Genomic DNA, 19,067 nt, shown 5'->3' on the forward strand with positions numbered 1-19,067 from the left:
GTTTTGTAAAATAGTATGTGCGTCGACCACCCCCTATGTAGTGCTATTACTTGCAGGTGTAGGTATGGACGGTGTGTTCATGTCTTTGATCTTGGCTAACCCAAGGCAAGACAGTTGTTGGACAGTGTCATTCAAAAACATTATCTGCTGTGGGATGATGCAGGCTCTAAACTAAGCTTCTATCCCCTGTACTTGACAATCTTTTGTACCCCAGACAGATTTTGTGTCGATTCTGTTTTTCCAAAACTCAAAACCCTGTCTTGACAGTTGGGCAGTAAAGACTGCAGAATAAATCTGTTTGGTATTTGTTAACGTATTTTTCGTTCCTGTTTTGTTCACATTTTTAAAGTAAAACGTTTCCGGATTGGATGTATTGTACCCTGAAAAATATGAAAACTTCATTTCAAACGTTTTTGAGCTACCCCCTGGTGGTGTAGGACAATGTTCCCATTGGTTATACATAAATACATTTCTAGGTGTTGCAGATTTATGCAAGAAATGATGACCATAGTGGTTGTAACAAAAAAGCTGTTCATAGTCTGTTGAACCCTCTAAGAATGCATGGTTAGAGAATGCAGCAGACCTTTCTAGATCAGACATCACGTTATTAACAGTCTCAAAGTCCCAATCATCAGAATAGGTACTAGAGGTAATAAAGTCACTTAATGATATCTTAAATAAGTGTGGAATCTTCAAAAGTTCAGACGGATCGAATATATATCATAATCCGTTTTGTCCCAAACTATACCATCTTGTATAGGAACGGGTGTGATGTTCACTGCTGACAAGTCTCTTGCTTCACGATGGGATGGTTTGTGCGGTTTCAAAAGTAAGTTCACATTTTTAATTTCTGTGTCCAAGTGAATATATCTTCCATTTATCAGCATGCTCAGAGTCATTACTAAAGCTAGCCAAAGCAGAAAGAAAAATATTCCAGAAATAAATGATAGTTCAATCCATGGTGAAACCAGATAAGTCTTTTTCACGTGATGAAAGAAGCCTTGTGCTTGTTCTTTGAAAGTGCTTTTGGCTGGTGTCGTTTCAGGTTCGCTGAGATCCTCAGAAAACGTATCAAAGTTAATGAAATAGCCAGAGGCAGTTCTGTCAATGGTTGAAATTGCATCAGGATTCGCTGAAATCGCTGGCACCAGTTGATCACGTGTTATGTTGGTGTAGACAGGTGTAGCAGGACGAACTGCTATTTGGGTTTCAGGAGGAATGAGTTCCATAGCATTGTTGCTTAGTCCTTCATTTCTTACTGTTGGATTCTCAATGGTGATGAGTCTTTCAGTTTGAACCTCTTGGATAGTAGCTAGAGGAGTTTGTCTGCTACTTGGTCGGAGTCCACAAGGCCTTCTGCTTAGTATTGGCCACCTACTGTGGTTTGATGAGGTCGATGGACACAAATCTTTTCTCCTTTTTACCAGCAAGGGGCAGCAGAAGTACTGTTCTTGATCCGGGGATTGCTAGGACAGGTACCGGTTGTCTGTAAGAAGGCCCAAATTCCTTCTTGTCTCTCGGACTAGATCCCCAAGCTTTGGGATCCAGACAGGCCTTGCTGGGACGGCTGGATTTTCCCCAGTGGTGATTGGCTTCAGGAACACGTTGCTTTGTTTTGATATTAGTTCATTTAAGTCCTGTAAAACAGCCAAATGATTTTTGATATCAAATGGTTTATTTTCCACCACTGTGCCTTTACATTCGAGATCAGGAACCCACATTCTTGTCCCAAATAGGACCTCATTTGGAGTGACTCATCCCCTAGAGAACTTCTTGGCAAATTGTTTAATGAGCGTTGGACCCCATAAAGATGTTTGACCCACCCATCACCCGAACCTACTTCTCTAGATGTTATAGACCGCTTTATGTCCCGGTTTTTCCTTTCCACAACAGAATTTCCCTCAGGATGGAATGGAGAGGAGTACCGCAATGCAACGACCAAACTGGCCATGGCTTCTTAGTAAGCCCGAGAGCTAAATGCAGGGCCCTGGTCAGAGTGTAGCGTGCCTATTGTGTATGTGCCGATAAAGACTCGCAAATCTTTTATAACAGTTCGAGCGTCAGCCGAGCGCTGAGGCCACATCCATAGGAATCTTGACTTAGTGTTTGTGGGATTGCATTTGTCCAAAAGGACGCCTGCACGTAGATAGTCTAATGCTGTCTCACAATGGTGTCTGTACTGGGCAGGCTACTTTGCAGTCTGGTGGCATTCTGCACTGCGATCTCTATTGCAGTCTATGCAGTTATTGATGAAGATGTGAATAAGTGTATTCATTCCAGGCCACCAGTACATCTCTTTTAATGTTACTATTGTTTTAGAGATCCCCTGATGTGACAGAACCTCTCCCAGATGTGCTTCATAAATCAAAGCTGCTCTATGTTCCATGTTTGGAATTACCCCATCCCCCACTCCAGGGATTCGAGCTCACGGAACGTTGTTCACATCAATTATATACGAGTATTTGAGTGGAACTCTTTTAGGTAAAACTGCACCACTGCCTTTGCTTGAAGCATTGACAGCCAACAATATCTCACTGTCTATTTTTGTTTTTGAACAAGTGATCGCAGCTACGGAAGCCGTTTGCACAGCCCCCTTCGCGGCTTCGTCAGCCAATGAATTCCCTGCAACGTGAACGCCATCACGTTGATGACTCAGCGTGTGTATCATGTGAGTGTTTTGTAGTTCGTCTCGCAACTGAACTACTTGTTCCCAAAGCGTTTTATGCTTGATTGTGCCACCTTTTGCATCTTTGAAACCATTTTAAAGCCAATTCTGTAAATATTCATTATATGATTGAACACAGTAAAAAGAATCGCACACTATAAGTGTGGGGAATTCACGATCCATATTTTTAAGTGCCAATTTGAATTCTTGTAGTTCAGCTCGCTGAGCTGTACAATCTCCTAGAGATTGTGTTTTAGTGACCATCAGTCGGAATTTACCATTGCGCATACGACCTTTAACGATCGCGCATGCTGCACTGTAAGCTTGCTTACTTTCCGTAGAGGGTTGTGCTGATCCGTCAGTATAAATTATAAATTCATACTGGTCAAGAGGGAGAATCTCAATAGGCAAAGGACATTCATGTTCGTATTGCAGGAATGCTTGTGTTTTTAAGTTAGGATCAAAAAGATATTCAACAGCTGTTGCAGCAAGAGAATTACCCCTTGTATCTATCTTGGATGTAAAGCTTTTGCATTTAGAATGCTCGCTTTTGTAACCGCCTCTAAGGCTGGTATTGGAGTCACAACAATAATGCGTTTCCACTGAGCTAGAGCTCTTTCTTTTGGTACAGCGGTTTGAAATGCTGTCAGAATTCTTTCTGTCGGAGTGAATCGCATATCCGCTTGTGTATACAAATGTGATTTGTATGCAATTGGTACTTTTTCACCTTCATTAAAAGTCAAGTAGGTGAATCCGCATTGACCAAAAATTATTCGGATCACTAAATTGCGTGTATTTACGCGTGTTTGTAAGTGATTTGTTGCTAACATATCTGCTTGAAGTCAACGTAGGATTTCTGTATGTTCCTGTGTCCAATCTTTGTGTTTGAAATCAGGTTTGATTAATTCATACAGAGGTTTAACCCTTTCTGCATAATTTAGAATGTAAGTTATTCCAAAATTCAGGAAACCTAGAATCGACTAAGTTTTTCAGCATTTTTGGAGGTTGGAGCAGCGCACACTTTTCTAAAAAGCTAGCTGTCAGGCTTTTGCCTTCACTTGAAAGCTCATATCCTAGGAATACGACATTGAGATGGGCAATTCTTGACTTTTTTAAATTGAATTTGTAGCCCTTAGAGGCAAAACCCAGTATAATTGTATTTACCCTGTTCAAGTGCCTATCCAGGTCATCGTCTGTCAGATAGATATCATCGACATATGACAATGCCTCGTCATCATAAATTTGTAGTAACTCTGTTTCTCTTGCTGAGAATAACCCCGGGCTGTTCTTGAACCCTTGAGGGAGTCGACAGAAGTGACGATGGGTCCCCATTATTGAGAAAGCTGTCAAGTACCTACTTTCAGGTGCTATGTTTTGACAAAAGAAACTATTTGAAATATCCAATGTGGTTTTATATTTTTTACGCACAATGTTATTCATTAGTGCTGTACTGTGTGCATTTTGTACAGCAAACGTTTTAGAACAAGTGTTCAGGTGTCTGTAATCCAAAACTAGATGATATGTGTTGTCTGGTTTGGAAACAGGAAACAAAGGATTGTTCATTGATGAGGTGTATGTTTCAATCACCCCTTGGTATTCAAGTTGCCTGACCCCTTTTTTACCTTCTTACTTAATTGGGTACTGTCTTTGTGCAGTAGGTTGACATTGGATGTTATGGTGAGGTGAGTCCTCATCCCATCCTACAAGATTTTTTTATAATGCTGGAGCCTGAGCAACTGCCCATTTCCTGGCATAAGTAAATTTTAACTTTATAGGAACATGGTTGGAGAAGGCTGGCATAATGATGTCTTCACCATGTGGGCACTCCCTGACAAATTTTGGTGGCCAGTCTTGTTCTGCTAGAAGTATGTCATAACCCTTTGAAAGTTTTACCCAAAAGAGTACTTTCACTTTTCTTGGTATGTCTCCCTCCATCCGTAGTGTTATTTCATATAACTTTTGTGGGGAACTAACCCTGGTGTCTACAGTCTCAACTGTGATGTACTCATTCAAGTCCACTATCTCCAGAAGTTCCTTCAGGTTCTGGCGAGCTATTGTTACTTCTGCTGCACTGTCCAGCATTGTCTGAGCCCATTCTCCGTTCTTGAGTTGTGTTCTCAGAATTCTCAGCATGTCTGATCTTCAGACCTGCTACCTTTTTCTTAGTGAATTGAGGTTTTGGTTTGTTTTTCTGAACGTGTTGATCGTCTCTGGACTTCACGCGTTCTACTTTGTGATCTGACCATCCTCTTCTTTCGGATGTCTGTGATGATGTCTGAAAGGTACGAGAGGAATGTGTATCAGTATCTTGATACCTGTCAGGTTTTTTCAAATTATCCCTATTCCTGAGGTTATACCTCCTGTCAGAGGGCTCCTTTTGAGGAGACCTACCTCGGGATTGAGAACGTTTCTCTTTTGAATATTGTTTGTTATTTTCCCACTTCTTTTTAGAAGATGTAGGGTTGAGTTTAATTGAGTTCTTTTCAGGACCCTCAGACAGTTGTGGTTTAACCGGTTTACCAACCAAACTGTCTCTGCCTAATTCTTCATAGGATTTTTCTATTATTCTGGGTAGTTCATGTTGATGTTCTGTTATATCAAATTCCCTTAATTTCTGGCGGATCGCCACTGCTGCAGCCTCCCCTTTATTAATAGATAATATTATTGTTGAGACCTGGTCGAAGTTCTTTAGTAATTTCATACCTAGATTCAGAGCAGGCTCTGCCCCGTATTCATTTTGAATTTGTTTCAGGACATCAGGTATTATCGCAATAGACGGCACCCCATGTGTTTTAGAATAGATGGCAGCAAAGAGTGTGCCCCAAGTGGTGCTGTCTTCCAGATGTGGTGTGATCCCCATTGGTAGACAGATTGTTAAGATTCTATGTTTCTCATATGGGCTAGTATTAGGGAATACTGATTCGATTTGAGTAATTTTTTTAGCTATCCAGAATGGAATTTGTTCACGTTTTGTGGGCATTTTACCCATGACTGCGTGTAAAGTCTGTGGAGTAATTTTTAGTGTATTCCCCTGATGAGGGGTTTGATTTGGAATGGTTATTGGTGGTTGGACTGTTAAAGTCCACATGACATATTATACTAACTGTAAATTTTTATTAACTCCTTGAGTTGAGTAATTCCTCGTCAGACATATCTTCGATATCAGGATGAGGTGTGTAGCCGGCTAAAATCGGCCATGTTGCTCCTGGTCTACCTAGTGGACCGAGCCTGGTTATGTTATTGTAATGTTTTAGTGCCCCTTGAAACCAGAGCTGATGCTCCTGGTATGTGAGAGGGATTTCAATATCCTCAAAGGGAATGTATTCCTCAGGTAGTTCATCTTCTTTGAAGAAGTGAAACACATGTGTTTCTGGATTTGATTCTGGGAATATAATCCACAAATTGAATACCTCTGTCTGAAAAGATTCATGTGCCTCTATCACAAAAACTGCTCTACCACCTCTTGGTGTTAGGCCATGTTTTATAAGTTTTAGAGTGATGGCTCTCCTTAAATTTGGTGGTATGTGTATAACACCCACATCGGTTTCATTTAAACCTGTAGTATTAAAAGCTGTTGCGACTTGATCAGCCGCAGCTACAACATCCTGGTTAGTACATTGTTTAATGAAAAATGTAGAACAAGTTTCAAGGAAACAAAGATAAGGTGCACAATATTTTGGAACACTGTATCCTTCAACGTTGAACAAACCAAACAGCTAATACATAGGATTCTCGTCCTACTCAGCTATGGCGGATATTATCCCTACCCACTCCAGATGTCTTATAGAGTATTATGAGTAGGGGTCTCTAAGAAAAGCACGACTAAGTTACTTCAGTATCTAGCGTTAAATGAGTGCCTTACCAAACGTTGGGCGCCATGTAGTGTAGTTCCTATTTCCCTTATAGGCTCTGCGCATTGGAATAATATACACTATAGTTTTTGCATAGGACTAAGGTCAGTATGCTCCTATCGATTACATTAAACTTAATTACTTGTATGTGCCAGCTAACTCAGAGGTCACTAGAAACTTCTCGAATAAACAAGAAGGGAAAAGTTTCTGACAACTGCATAAACATAACCACTTTGTTTCCCTTAGAATCGGAACGCGTCTCAGAATCGTGGAAACAATAGATAACAGTTTCACTCAGTCAACTGTGCATGCTTAGTTTCTTCAGAGTACACAGAAATAGATAGACGGGCGTTTCAATAAAAGGGTTTATTGAACAGTCTTGTTTCTCATGTAAGAGATATGAGCTGTTACAATCATTAGACAGTAAGCAAGATATAATACACACAGCGTAAGCAGTAAGATGAAATAATACTTCAATAGCATTGTCTTTTAGCTACGACATATATTCAAATATACATACATAAATAACACAGGCTAAAAAGTGAATAATCGTCTAATGCTTCTAAATAGTTCTACCCCAGTGTACCTAACCTAAGTGTAGTACAAGGTAAAAGTAGGTGCTGTTTCTTATAGTATGGTATAAGTTTGTATGGCAAGAGTCCCTCTAGGTTCTAGTCAGCTCCATACCTTTAGAATGAGAGAGGTGGGAATCTCTTTCCGGGTCTCAAACTCTAACACTCTGCGAAGGGAGTCAGAACACTGGAAGCTGGATTCTCTGCGAGCAGGGATGACAGTGTCTGGTCAAGCCGGGATATGGTCTCTTCCGAACTTGCCGTGGCAAACCGTGCAGTCAAGTCGTGCCAAGCCGTGCCGTGGTTTGCCATGGTAAGGGAAGATATATTTATACCTGGAAGGTGCTTAGGAATGCTAGCATTGACGTAAAGTCGGGCAGAGGAAGACGTCATGAAGGAACCCCTAAGGAATAGTAGTTCATGCATAATAGATGAGTTCTTGAAGAAATCAATAATCCTAGCTAGGGAAAATCCCGATGGCTTAAGGGTCTGACTTCTAGGAACTCGTTGTGACGTGGGATGGACGGATGTAGGTGACCATGTCTGTATTTGGTTAGCATTGCTAATGCCTAAATAAGGACTGGAATTCTATGCCTAAATAAGGGCAATGCGAATTGTGCCTATATAAGGACATGATTCAGGGAAACCTATGTACGGGCATCTAAATCGAAACACAACAACATGTCCTACCTTTTATATACACTGTACCCTGCCCTTGGGGCTCTGTACAGCCTATCTTAGGGGTGGCATGCATGTAATAAAAGGGAGAGGTCCAGGTCTGGCAAGTAGTTTAACTTGCCAGGTCGAAATGGCAGTTTAAAACTAAGCCTGGGCTGAGTTCGCGGAGTTCCGCATAGCGAAGTGCCAAAAACCTCCGCCGTGCTACATGGAGCTCTGCAAGCCACGGAGTGCGTTGGATAAATGCCCTTCACAGTGATTTTCAGTACCAGGTGCTTGTCCGCACTGTGCAATCATCATGAATGGCACCATGCACAGCGCAACCGGGCACTGCTTCCTTTCTGCCACTCAAGTAGATTTTTACTCGAGCTGCAGCTTTTTCAACGCGAATTGACAGTTTCTCAATGCGAGCGGTCACGAGCATACGCGACCACTTGCAATGAGAAATCTGACCGCCCGTGTTGATAAATCTCGCCGGGAGGTTGATTTTCCATGGTCGCGCTCGCCAACTTGATGTTGACGATCCCAAACGAGGAAAAATCTCGTCAGGAGGTTGATTTTCCTCTTTTGCGCTCACCAACTTGACGTTGACGAACGCAAGTGAGGAAAAAAACTCCGGTTTCAGAACTGTGCAAGCTCCACGTAACGCGGAGTGTGGAAAATTCTGCAAACTCCGCAAGCGGAGCGGAGTTCACCACACAGACTTATTTAGAACTGCACACACAGGTTCTGCAATGGCAGGCCTGAGCCATGTTTAATAGGCTACTGAGTGGGAGGCACAATCAGTGCTCCAGGCCAGCTAATAGCATTTAATTTACAGGCCCTGGGCACGTATAGTGCACTTTACTAGGGACGTAAAAGTAAATTAAATATGCCAATGGTGGATAAGCCACTGTTACCATGTTTGAGAGCCACAGCATATGCACTTTAGCACTAGTTAGCAGGGGTAAACTGCAGAGAATCCTAAAGCCAGCAAAAATGAATTCATCATAAAGGAAGGAGGAAGGCAAAAACATTTGGGGTGTTCCAATGCTGGGTCCCTAATACCCAGTAGAGCCCCCTCAATGGTGGTTGGGATTGGGTACCCCAACATATCTTTGAGATGAGAGAGTATTTCGTCCCAGAAAGACCGAAGAGCTGGACAGTCCCACCAGATGTGGCGGAAATCCCCCTGTAAGCCACATCCCCGCCAGCAGAGGTCAGAGGTATCGGGAAAAATCATCGGAGCTTAGTAGGATAAAGGTACCAATCCAGCAATGCCTTATAGTGGGCTTCTCTCAGGGCCACCAATTTGTTGTGTCTAGTGATGTTGCCCCACACATGCTTCCATTCTTCCTCAGTGATATCGCGCCCAATAACCTGATCCCAAAAGGACATGTAACGTGCTCGATAAAAGCCGATAAGGCGATTCTGTGGATGTGTCTAGGGGCGGTGAAACTCACGATAGCGACTGCCTGGAAAAAAAAGGACACACCAGCTACGTCTTTGTGGCATGCCCGCCTGTGGAGACTTCTATCTATGGAACGCCTCACAGACATCTTCCGAGATGATTACAAAATCTTTGAACATAAATGGGTCTATTAGTAACCTACCTATGCCATGGATTGCCCTCTGCAGTTTGTCCCTCCTCTGGCCGAGCTATGCACCTCTTTCAGCTCTAGTTTGTCCTGCGCTGCCATATAGCTGGAGGAGTCCTCACTTTCTGAATGGATAGACCCACATATCTACCACCCTGAATTTGTCTGTACTTCCGCTGCCCATTTCTTCACCATGTGACACCACCACCACCAGGGTTGGGGAGGGTGGAGGGTACTGGGGGTGAATTTTTTCTCTTTGACTTTATGTTGATGCCTGAGGGGCCTCCTCAAGGCTTGTTGTCTTAAAATTTGCGTCCACTACTTTATCACCGGGGGGGATGTGTGGACTCTGGGATGTATGAAACTGGTCTCTAATTAAGTGCATATATTCTGATCCAGGGCCTCACAAGCCCTACTGTATTCATGACGTCTTTTTGGCTTTTGACGCTCAATAAAAATAATTTTGACAAAAAAACCATTTGGGGTGACCCAGCCACTTTCAATACCTTGCGAAACACTTCTATAGCATTTCCTTACAAGTTCAAAACTACCCGAGTTTGCAAACATGGGCCACTTTTTTAGCTATCTAATTCACCAATGGGGACAGTTTTATTTTGATTTCCAGGCCTATTTTCTATCTCAACCCATCCGTGCCTGTCTTTCCAAACAAGCCAAGACACACACAGGGGCTCATTATGAGTTCTGTGGAAATCCGTCTGCAACCAATTTAAGATTCCAAAACGTGCTGACATTTTTGCATCTGTGGATATTTTACCACATTATTTTTGGCAGGTAAAACTTGGGGGAATTTGGGCTCAGATTTACTAATTTGTCATGCAACATGACACAGCAACCAATTTTGCTGCACTGCATTGTGCTTTTGGGGACTTGGGGGCACAGTGTTAAACTTAATCTACTAAAATACACAGCACTGATGCTCTAACAAGGCTGCCCTACGTAATGCACATCCTCACCATGGTGCAGAGGTAAGAGTGTACACTAGCATAGGATTTATACTAGAAGCACACACTGCAAGTACAAATTCCTCTCACTAGACACTTTCAGAAGGATTCCATGCATTGGATGTGTGCTGTGCACAGTAGCACACATGCCATGCGCTTTGTTTATTTACGAAATGAACACATTTTCCCTTGTTTATGGCTGTTTCAATTCAACTGGTGTATTTGCAGAGCCGCCCCAATAATACTCACTTGACGCAAAGAAGTGCAAAGCATTTTTTGCACTGAGAAAAGGATTCCTCTCCAACACAAAACCTATTTTGAACTGTTGTAGTAAATAACATGCATCGTACTCCATTGCGTTGCATCGGCGTAAAGACGTGGTCATCATTTGAATGAATGTACGTTCTTATCTCGCAGTCTTTTTCCCCGCAGGGAATCACAACGCGGTCGTTACAACGACCGCGTTGTGATTCCCCATACCATTAGGGGGGCGCTACTACTATTCCAACTCCAGTCTGTGCGGACAATAGGGAAGGTGTTGGATTTTAAATCCAACACCTCCCCACCCCGTCACAAGTTGTTGTTCCGACTTGCGGAGTAATGGTATGCGGAATCACAACGCAGTTGTTGTAACAACCGCGTTGTGATTGCCTGCGGGGAAAAAGATTTGTGGTAAACGTTGTTTACCCATTTGAATACATTATCTCTCATTCGGAAGATTGAAACTCAGAATGATGTGATAATACTGCTCCAGGATAATTCTGCATTACAGAGTGGTTAGTTTACTAGGTACGTATTACTTCACCAAAAGGGTGTAGACATCTTAGAGCCCTACTGTGTGTTTCTACTTGACCTACACTTTTAATCAGGGTTACAGGATTGGATTTCATCGAATTGTTCTTTAGCCTATTACCTCACTGTCGGAACGCTAGTTTCCTTCATGCTATCTCTGCTTGTCGCATTCTCACACTCTTACACGTTTTACTCTTTCTTACTTGTAGGTGCGGTTGAATGTGCAGGTGATGCTCCTGGGTCAACTTCAGGCAATTAAGTGTGATCGGAATATTCACTATTACTCCCTGGAAAGCCTGCTGTGCCTCCCCTGCTGTGGTGCTGCACAGACATGCGACCTTCTGACATCAAATGCTAGATACTCTGCTATGGTGAGTGACTGGATTCCTGCTCTCTGTTGTCACTGACTGCATTGCTTCCCGATGGTTTTCCCACATGGATGGATAAACCTCTTTATACTGAAAGTCTTTGAGCAGGTATTGGTAGTCCTCTTCTACTTCTGATGGTCATTGGCTTAATAATGTAATGCAAAACCATCGAGGTGAGGCACAGTGCTTAGTTTGTGAGATAAAAAAGTAGATGTAAATAAGATCAGAGCCCCACGGTTTTTCTTCTGAGTGCACCACAGGCCTGCTTTATTGAACACCAAGACTGTCTATCTAATCTTGATTCCATCTCATGCTTCTTTACTCTACCATCCTACATTTCATGTTTTTTGTCTCAATCTTGTAGTTTCTTTTTCATTAATGATTTTTTTCCCCTATATCACTGTTTTCCTGTCATCTTTTTTTCTTCTTTTTTGCCTTTTTGTCTCTTGCGATGGGTCAAATTTTTAGGATGAAAAGCAAGTCCTCGTACCCATAAATGAGTGCGGGTGCCCACTACCAGCAGTCACCAACAGAAATTAGGCACTGCTGATTCCGGATGAGCTATTTACTTGCACAGATGCACAGATCTGTTATAGCCACAAACATCTAGGTTATAATTGTGTTCTCTGCATAAACCATTGCATGAAGGTATTTGGGGTCTGCAGGCCAATCTCAAAAAGCAAAAACTAGACTAGAGACAGCCCTTAGGTTTGTTGTTTGGATGGCGTTACCTGGCCTACGGTCTCCACTGGAATTCTTCAAAGAGGAGCTGCAAACACTCAAAATCTACACCAGGTAAAAATGTACAAAAAGGGAAGATATGATTGCTACCAATGGCCAAGCGGTGTAAATACAGTACATGCGTTTTTGTTCAATCAACACTTATTTTAAACAAAGAGTTGTGAGACAAAGATTTTTTTAATACAAGAGAAATTAGGAAATCTTAGGAGTTGCATGAGGAACATTTTGCTTCGCCTGTATTTCGGAAATAAAGCTGCGGGTAGTCCCTTGATGAACAACTTTCAGTCTGGCTGGATTTTGGAGATATACCATTGCCCCAAGCTTTTGAAATGGATCAAAAAGCAGCCGCATTCTCCACCTGCGCTCGACTGTAGCATGTGCAAAATCAGGCCTGGTAAAAAAAGATATTACATCAAACGTCCGCTTGCTTGTGGGTCTGGCCAAATTGTAGAGAGCTTGCCGAAGCAAAACATTTTGAAAAAATAAGAGCATAGCTCAGGGATGCTGTTGGGATGTCGAGTTACGTTTCCCGGGAGACAAAGGAAACCGATGGGCTCTTTGAATTTCCTTGTCCCAATCCCAGGATTGTAGTTCGGGGAATGATCCTTTAAGAAGCGTGATCATTAATTTTCTGGGATCATCTTTTTCAGACCCCTCCGGAATCCCTAGGAAGCGGAGGTTATTACGTCTCTGCCGGTTTTCCTGCTCCTCCAGCTTCCACATGAGATCCTTAACTACCCCCTCATGTTCATCAGTCTTAGTTTTGAGCGAGGAGACATCCTTCTCTAGTTGTTCCGCTCTTTCTTCTACTGAGGCCATTCGATCCACAATTTCGACACAAGTTTTGCCCACTTTCCTGACTGCCCCTTGCAACTTCTTTGCTGCCATGCGAGATCTGCAACTATCGGCTTTGGCTTCTGCCTGAAAGCTCTTGATAGACTGCAGAATGTCTGTCAAAGCTGGTTCGGTTCTTGGGACGCCATATGCCCCCATTTGAACAGTGTCAGTGTCAGTAATTGTTTGATTACCCCCCGAGGCAGCCGTGGCGTTAGAGAAAATAGTAAGCGATGTATCATTGTAATCCCACTTCAAATCTGTGGCGTTCGCTTTATCAATGACATCATACTTTTTGCAGCGGTCTCTACTTTTCTTCTTCTGGAACTTTTTAGAGACAGGTTTAGTTTTCTGCGGATTAGTATTTGAGCTGCTATACCACTTGCCCTGCTCCTCTCCGCTGGACAAGGAAATGCTAATGTCAGACATCTCCGAATCTTCTGTGAGAGAGTAAAATTGATCCTGATTGTCAGGTGTTTTCAGCATATAATCCTGCCATGTACTACGAGTGGCTTGTGGTGATAATACAGCCTTTGAGCGCTCCTCCTCAGGAGATTTTGGCCCCTCCCTAGGGATAGTGTTTCCCCGCAGAATAGAAGATACCAGATCGTTTGCTTTTTTGCCATGGGTTGCGGGGAAGGAGGTGTCTGGAAGCAGTGGATCACTCAGTGCTTCTTCTTCTATCTGCACAGGCACTTTTATCATTACTCCAGGGAATTCAGCCGGTTGTGTAGAGGCCCCTCCCTCCCCATTCGTAGCACCAAAGCTGCTGGTAATAAGTGGCTGGGAACAGTCAGTTTCTTTATTTGAGCGAGCGGGGTCTTTCTTTTTAATAGTAGCGATGTTTACCATAGCACTCTCCCAGGGGCTCTTATCAGCGCACTCTCCTTTTTCTCCCCCAATTTTGCCTTTCATTACCAAAGTGTTCAGTTTTTTCTGTTGTGATGCTGCTGAGGTTGTGCTGGCCAGCGGGGGTATCATGGCATTTTTATTTTTTGCTACGCGCCCCCCTCTTCCAGCCATTCTTACTTGTCTCTCCAGAGTACTGATGAAGAACTGTACCACAGACGGGCCGGCGCTTGAAGAATTCCTTCCGTAGCGGCCGTGACGTGATTGTAGAGACTGGGAGTTTCTCTTCATCTGACGTCCGCCCCCACGCCTGGCAGCGCTCTCGTGATTTCGCCGATCCGCTTGAGGCTCACGCAGGCCAGGAAGAATCTGCGATGTCAGAGCTGTCAGAACTCGTCGGATGCCCTCGAGTCAGGAACGTTGTGTGTGCTTGGTCCACAGGAGACAGGTAAGCGGGATAACAGAGCGATTTTGTGGCAGCTGCATTTCAGCTCATTTCAGCTCATGTTTAGTTGGTACTCGCAGCTTTATTTCCGAAATACAGGCGAAAGAATATCTAGAGGAAATTTCGGGACATAAGTAAAAATTTGTAATCTAGTAACAGAAATGCCCTGATTTGACAAATTTGGACAAAATACGATAGGCAGAGGCTATAAACTAAATTAAGTGAACTCCTTGGAACCAGGCCCTGTGTTAGGGTCTGTGCATCTGTTATGCTGGTATTTTTACCTGAAGGTTTCTTTACAGTGGGGGAGTCTTCGCGGGCACGCGGGGGTCGTGCTTGACGGATGTCACATCCCTGGCCCAGTGTTGGCCAGGTAACCTCAAATAATGGTGGTGGGCGGTGGGTTGGGTGAGGGATGTTAGGATGGGCAGGGTGGAAGGTCAGACAGGAGGTTATTTTGAGGTATGCTGGTAACTGGTATGCTGGAAATATCAGGTTATGGTGTAGCAAAGGGGCAATGCAAAAATCAGAGCACATACTTGGACCACATGAACTAATTAGATGGGGGTCCTAAAAGTGCTATCCTTAAATATTTGTGGCTTGAATAACATTAAAAAGAGACAAATTGTTGCGATAGGATTACAAAACATGGGTGTGAATGTTGTCTGCTTACAGGAAACTCACATAGAGGGCACACAAATATATATTTTAAAAACACTGGGGTATAAACTGGTTTGTGGTACTTCACAGGGTGTGCGGGTACGGGGGGTCGCTATATTAGCCAGGGGTTCAAGGTACACTATTAACCGCTCTAAGGCTGATAAATTTGGCCGCTGGGCAGTTACAGTGTCAAGATGGACAGGGGCAAAAGACTACTCTTTGTGCTATTTATGGGAGCAACAGCGATGATCCGTCAGTCTTCCATGAGATTTCTAACGAACTCACGCACTGGCCTCTACCCTTACTGATCTGTGGGGATTTTAATATCAATCTCCCCAGCGATTGGTCTCTGAAGGATGACTGGCAGTACAAGGGCCGGAAACCTAAAGTGTTTAAGGCAATAAAACATATGTGCTATACACATGGGCTTGTAGATGGTTGGCAGATCTTAAAATCTAATGATCCCGGATATACCTTTTTTCTAATCCGCATCGCACACACGTAAGGATAGACTACATATTGATGTCCAACTCACTTAGATCTAAGTTTCAAATTGAGAAACTTCCTCGAATCTTCTCAGACCATAACCCTCTAATTTGCACCCTAGAAACAACACCAGGAAATATAACACCTACTTCATGGACATTTGAGAAATCCTTGCTTTCAGATGATAAGTATTGCGCTCACATGAAAGAGTGGATTCCTAACTTTTTAGAGGACACTATTGGGAGTGTATCAATTGAAGTTATGTGGGACGCTCTAAAAGCACGGATTCGAGGAGAAACAATGCAATACTCACTGAAGGCTAACAAAATGGCCAGGGAATACATGAGGGGATTGCAGGAAAATCTTCGGCTTGCTGAAGAAGAGTTGATAAGGGCAACTCGAGGGATCCATGGGCTAAAAGAAATAAATAGAATACAAAATCTGGTGGCAATTGAAAAGGCCGCAATTACAAATACTTTCACTGCTAAAGCCATAAAAAAAGCTACCGCTCATAAAGAGATGTTGTATGCGGTTAATGAGCAAGTGGGCCACCAGCTGGCTATTCGTATGAGACAGCAGGCCTCAGTAAACTTGATACGGAAAATACAGGACCCAGTGGAAGGCCAAATATCTGATCCTGAACGAATTAGAGAGGCATTTTGGCGATTTTATAGTACCCTGTACACTGAAGAGGGGGGGAGGGACCCAGAAAAGATCGAGAGATATTTAGATGGAGGAGGCACCGACTGGTTTGACAAAGAAGATCAGCTTACCTTAGAAGAAATCCCTAACATAGAAGAAATTGTAACTACAATCCAAAACTTACCAAAAGGGAAAGCAACTGGACTGGATAATATACCTTTGGAATTCTATTTTGTGTTTATAGATCAGATTAAAGGCATTTTATTTGAGTTAATCGTACACATTTTTAAAGGAGGGCAGCCTCCAAATTCTTGGTCTAGGGCAAAGATAATTATATTTCCTAAAAAAAAACATGCCCCCAGATCAGTTATGCTCATATCACCCTATCACTTTGATAAATGCAGAGTCTAAACTATATTCAAAAGTGTTGGCAAATCGAATTGCCCCGATCATTCACAAAGTAATCGCTAAATACCAACACGGCTTCGTTCCAGGGAGATCAACTACTAACCACATTCAGAAAGTGATCACCTTGTTTGATAGCATGGAATGTACAGGAGACCCTATGGCATTGGTTCTTCTCGATGCCGAGAAGGCCTTTGATAGGGTCTCATGGCAATTTTTGTGGGTTGCTATGTCTAGGGTTGGAATTAAGGTAGGGTTTATTCAGGCTGTGCAAAAACTGTATGTGAATCCCAGGGCCATGGTAATGGTGAACGGTAGCCTTACTAAAGAGTGGATTATATCTCGTGGAACTCGACAGGGGTGCCCATGTTCGCCATTGCTCTTTGCGATCTATATTGATTCCTTTATTCGTAGACTAGAGGGAAACAGTAAAATAGCACCGATCTTGTCACAGGAGTATCCAACCAAGACCCTGGCTTATGCTGATGACATAGCTGTGCTAGGATCAGCTGTTACAACAGCAATGTCTGTTATCGAAAGCGAGACTAATAAATTTGGGCTTGTATCCGGATACGCACTCAATCAGGGGAAAACACAGATCATGCTGAATAACAAAAGCGAGATGTGTGACCCTCCAGTTGTGGATAAAGCTACATACTTAGGAATCTGCATTACATCTAAACTTGAGAATCTGGTGGACTTAAACATGAATCCAATGCTGGGCACCATGCAGAAAGATCTCCGCCGCCTAGACAATCTACATCTATCTCTAATTGGCAGGGCCAATGCCTTGAAAATGGTGTTTTTCCCTAAAATTTTATATCTATTTAGAGCTATATGTTTAGAATTCTCCAATCAATGGTTCAAATCTATGGAACGCACCTTCTCAAGCTTTATTTGGGCATATGCACAACCTCTCCATGTGTATACATTATTGACCCTGTCAAACGAAAGAGGAGGATTGGCTCTCCCAAATTTAAAAGCATACTATTGGGCATCTGTGCTGCTTTATAGCCGTGAACTATTACAGAATACTGGGATAGAAATGATACCAGGGGGTGACTCGCCATCTATTTTTCAATTAACATTGGGCAATAAAAATAACGGATACCTTTGGTGACATTTACATGACAGCTACCATAAAAAAGTGAAACTTAAAACATTGATTAACAGGTTTAAGGTATGGAAAGCTATGAGAAGAATGTTGGGTATTGGACGAATATCATTTTATACCCCCTTAAGGGATAATCCTGTTCTGCCGGAGATTTTTAAAGACAATCACATCAGCAAGTGGAACGAGGCAGGTATAAATCACATTGGGTGCTTCTTCTCCCCTGCAGGGATACAATCCTTTGAACAACTAAGAGAAAATTTTCGACTGGACTGGCGGGATTTTTTTAAATATCTTCAAATTAGAGACTTTCTGGTACGAAGGGTGGGGGGAAGGACTCTACCGGGAAAAAATGACTTTAGTGGAAACATTAATTCACATTAAAGAAAATACAATCGGGGGAATATATTCCCTTATAAATGTCCTGTTTCCGGATGATCTGGAGAAAACATCTCAGAAGTGGCAGGAGAAAATTGGCACAACTATGGATAAATTTCATTATGCATATTCAATGTCTCAAACAATTCTTATGTCCACAAAACTCCAAGCGCAGTTCTATAAAACATGCTTCTTTTTATACTATACTCCAGATAAAATCGCCAAATGGGGGAGTGGTAAGGGGACATGTTGCCCTAGATGTATGCTATTCAATGCTGATTATGTACATATTTTCTCTACCTGTGATGGACAAACTTCTTTAAAACAAAACATTGAGAAGTTCTTGTCGGCCGTATTGCAAAGTGAGATTGCTCTGTCCAGTGAAGTTATATTATTGGGAGCGACAGACCCTAGCAATCCCAGGCCGGGTCATGAACTTATTTTTATTGCTATGGCGGTTTTAAGAATGTGTATAGCCTCGGCCTGGCTGGATCCCAATGCTCAGTCTTTTCATCTGTGGCTGGCTAGGCTATTAGCAATCTCCAATTTGGAGGCTGCTATTTACAAATGGAAAGGGAGGTTACGGCGTAAAAGGGGTTTAAGAATTTGGTCCCCATTAATAGAATGGTGTCAATCCCAAAACAACACCTAGTATATCGTGAATTATATTCAACTTTAAGATTTGTTAGAAAATGATTTACTGCTGGGGATAATGTATAATGTAACATGACTATGAAATTATGAGAACATACAATGTTGGTACTGTATTATCAATTGTCTGACCTGGGAGGGAGGGGGGTGGGTCTGGGGGGGTGTCAAATTGTTGCAAAATCAAATAAAGATATTTAAAAAAAAAAAGAAAGGGAACATTTTCCTTCAAGAAAGGGTTTTAGAAGCGCTGAACCTCCTCCAAGTTGAAGCGATGGGGGTAGAGGCTGAAGCATAATCCAGAAAGGCCTGTGTCAGAAGTATGGCAGCATGACAGTATGAGAACAAAGAAGAACCATGAACTACCTACTTTGACTATCCAATCTCATTGTAGATCTAGGAA

The 19,067-nt window shown here is 42.6% G+C and overlaps 1 long non-coding RNA gene across 1 annotated transcript in view; it reads left to right on the forward strand.

The window, feature by feature from the left end:
* LOC146855836 (uncharacterized) overlaps window positions 1-19,067 on the forward strand; it is a 223,324-nt gene that overhangs the window by 117,035 nt on the left and 87,222 nt on the right. The window contains exon 2 of the long non-coding RNA XR_014981400.1: window positions 11,307-11,468. This is a non-coding gene — a long non-coding RNA (uncharacterized LOC146855836). The remainder of the gene's footprint in view (window positions 1-11,306; window positions 11,469-19,067) is intronic.

Source organism: Triturus cristatus, chromosome 4_1, assembly GCF_964204655.1.
Source record: "Triturus cristatus chromosome 4_1, aTriCri1.1, whole genome shotgun sequence".
Taxonomy (NCBI): Eukaryota; Metazoa; Chordata; class Amphibia; order Caudata; family Salamandridae; genus Triturus; species Triturus cristatus.